Source organism: Pinus tabuliformis, chromosome 3_2 (assembly GCF_031772625.1).
Source record: "Pinus tabuliformis cultivar Carrire ecotype Pingquan chromosome 3_2, CPIR1, whole genome shotgun sequence".
NCBI lineage: Eukaryota > Viridiplantae > Streptophyta > Pinopsida > Pinales > Pinaceae > Pinus > Pinus tabuliformis.
Genome location: NC_142302.1, coordinates 821,716,243 through 821,720,169, shown reverse-complemented (window position 1 = coordinate 821,720,169; position 3,927 = coordinate 821,716,243).

Here is a 3,927-nt window from a genome sequence, read left to right as displayed (position 1 = left end):
TTGACATTCAGCGCAGATGCTCAGTGGAGCAGCTGACATGATCCAGAAATAGCTTGTTTTTGAGTGTTTTCAGGTGGAGAACTGATTTTCAGTGCTGTGGTTTGCTGCCCTTGTTCCTCTAGGGGTAGGAACAACATGTTTAGGGACTTTGGATCCCTTAGATTATTGACATTTCATGCTTCATGCTGTAAGGCACAAAAATGTCTATAACAGTTGCCCCCTAAAGTATGAGGTCGTTTATCGGGTGAAATGCTTTATCAGGAGGATCCGAAGTTCATTCAATCGCTGAGAGGTGCCCTGTAATAAAATACAATACAATACATTATTTTTCATTCTGCTTTCATGATCTAGCTGAGGCGGGCATTCCCATGCTCAGCTTTATAAATTCATTTTGGTACATAGAACAAACGATCGTCTGGTGGTAGACTGATAATTCTCTGCTGAAATTATCATCCTTTGAGTAGGATGATCATCTGCTGCAATGATGTACATAACAAATGTCTTTATATCCTGAATATATATATCGCAGCCCGGATGGATGAAACTAGATCCGGGGTCTTCAAACTCGTTCGATCTTCACTCTAAGTACAAGTCGATCCATGTGAGAATTGTGCTGAAGTCGAACATGGAAAGACATCGCTTGATTACCGGTTAATAATGTAAACCGTTAACAAGCGCGAGAGGAATCACCAATAATGACAATGACCCTCAAGGTACTGCAGTACAATCCACGTGGTGTGAATAAAGGACTTGGCGTCGAACACCACGCAAAATCTTCTGGTCGAAGGTCATTGATGTATACCTGTCGCCGGAAGTGAGAAACTTGCCATTGAGGCATGCAAGCTTCAAAGTACTGGGGGGTTTGTTCCTAGATCAACTTCTTGGATAATGAGCTGAAGTCGACAAGAAGCGATCCGTCAAAGGAGGGCCTTAATGAATCCCGCATCAGTGACACGGAACGGAGCTAATGATTTTAGTGGAGATGAAAACAATCTGTGAAATATGATTCAGGGTGGCGATCATGAGTGGATGAAGGATAATGTATGGCAGTGGATGGGACACGGTTGACTCTTTCTGAACACATCTCTTGAACATATAACGACACTGATGTGATGGATCGGTAGCATTACCCAAAATGTGGATGGTTTGGCGAGGACCATGGTGATGAGACCGGTGAATGAAACAACCCAACCCGATGTGATACGGAGGACAAAGTGTCATGTTCAAGAGCGACTTGCTACCATTAAAGCTTTGAGGTTCTCCCAATTTTTCCCCAGTCATTTCTGACCAGTACCTCTTTATTTTTGTCAAGCTTGAGGAGGATAACATATGCTTGTTCTATAACCTACCCTTCGGGCAAGCCCATCGCTATGTTTTAACGAGCTTAGCGATAGGGAAACTCGTTCTCATCTAAAGACAAGTTTGTCGCTATTTAATCATTTTAACGAGTCTAACGACAAGGAAAACTCGGTCCTTTTCAATTTTAGAGAGTCTGAAAAGGTACAGAAAGCTAACTCCAAAATTCCTTTTTCGTCATCTAATCCCTTAAGTCCGAAAAAGTATAAAACAATACAGAAGGGATGAGTTTTCGATTACTTTAACGAGCCGAATAAAACAAGCGCTCGACCTTTTTGTGCAATAATCCCTCATGTCCAAAAAGATTAAAATCTAGAGGAGGGATAGCTCTTCCGGTCCTTTTAATGAGCTGGAAGGCCAAAACTCGGCAAACTTTTCATATTTTACGAGTCAGATGAAAAGAGCTCAAAGAAGACTCGTCTTTTGAAGAACGAGTGATAAACAGGGATAGCAGCAGATTCTAGGTACAGGTTGGAATTTTCCAATCACGGCAGTGTCACAAGGATGGCTAAGTGAAATCACTCTTCGCAGCTGTTCCTCAAAAAGGGGTAAACAATCATATGGGGGTGAACGATCGGCTTAATGGAATGGAGGTGGCAGGTGCAAACACGAACAAGGCTTTTTATGGCTAATAAATTTATGATGACAATGGTTATTTACCGGAATAGGTTCATTTTTTATTTAAAAATGAGCTTGAACTCTGGGGGAAACATTGCTCACTGCTTTTATTTATTTTTTAACGAGCATGAAGACCGCGTTAAAACTGCTCGGATCTTGCGTTTATTTTTTAACGAGCATGAACTTTATGCTAAAACTGCTCGATATACCAGTCATAATATAAGAAATGTCTCCTGCAAGATTCCAATTTTTATAGAGCTTGCACCTCACATAAGCTATGCTCTTTGGCAAATTTTGACCTTTGCCCCACATCCTTTCTTTATGCAAGTTCGGAAACGACTAATCCAAAAAACAGATAAATAACCGCTCTTTGCTTGCACTCCAAAAGGTTCGCATGCCCCCAGGTATAAAGTATAATTTCAAGGCTGCCCCTACTTATCCTTCAAAACATTTGTTTTGATGGGTGAGGCTTGCCTCTTTCAGGTTATCCAAAAAATGGTTTTATTTGCTGCCACAAATGAAACTCTTTCTTCGGCGATGTCTATCATTAGGTTACTCAAAGATGGTTACAATTTGTTGCAGCAAAGGAATCTCTTTCTTTGGAGGCTGCCCCTACTTATCCTTCAAAACATTTGTTTTAATGGGTGAGGCTTGCCTTTTTACCCAAAGATGGTTACAATTTGCTGCCGCAAAGGAATCTCTTTCTTTGGTATTGCCTACCTATTTAGACAAAGGTGAATGACTAGAAATCGTCAAACACATAACTTTGACAAAAGAATCTTGTCCTAGAACAACCCTCTCTTCCTTTTTGGACGGGGTACGGACTAGTCATATTCTTCCGCGGAAATTTACTCTATACCCAAGGTTTCCTCTGCCCAAGGCAGGCCAGGATGCATGCCCCCTAGGTTCCAGTCCCATCTTTCCGAATCACTCGCACTCATCGGGAAGGAGGACTGGGGGTGGAGACATTTCTTGGGTGAATAGACCATTGAGGGTTGGTATTTGACTATTTGCGATGCATGATCCCGGAAATGAAAGTTGGTCTACGAGCTTGACCATTCTTCCTTCGTGTGGAAAACACATTACTCTAAAGAGTGAGGAGACTATAGCTCCCATGCAATATATATAGTCTCGTCCAAGAAGTAGGTTATAATCCAAGGGTCCTTGAACGACCATCACGTTCATTTGAACGGTCTTCCCTTTCAATGTAACAGGCACATTGGGGAGGATCCCTAATGGTCAACTGGTTCCTTTATCAAAACCCGAGAGATTTCTTATCTTAGGCAAAAGCTCTGGGGAACCCAGTGCTTTCCAAGCAATAGAGGAAAGGATACTCACAGATGCCCCTTCATCAATGATAGTTCCAGCCATCACCATTCTATAAATTTGGACTATGATTCTGAATGGTATACTGGTTGGTAATCGGGGTCTGCCTAGTTGGTTCCAATCAAAGGACACAACCAGGTTGCTTGGTGGTGGGACCGAATACACGGCCGGATACGATCCTGACGATGTTCCTTCCTGCGATAAAGGAATGGGCGCATTTCCCTGATGCTCATTAGAATCTGTGTTGATGAAAAGAATCTGGATGGTGTCATCCTTATTCTCTTCAGTGAGGGTGTCATTTGAAGATGAATCTTCAGTGACGGTGTCATTTGAGGATGAAACCTCCGAAGGAAGAACCGGGTCAACTGCCGTATCGACCTTTAGACTTTCGTCTGATCTGGATTCAGTAGGTTCATTTTCAATGACTGATGCTTCAGCTGACCACTTGGGCGGGCCAGCTGTATTTTCAACCAACGAAGGACTTGGCACGAGTTTTTTGTATCCAGGAGGAAGCCCCAACGGTGAAACCGGGCGATCTTCCAAAACTCTCTTCACTTCGTCTAAGAAGGGACAACGGTGGATGACATGATCGCCTTCACACAGTCTGCAGGGGGATCTTGCTCCCCC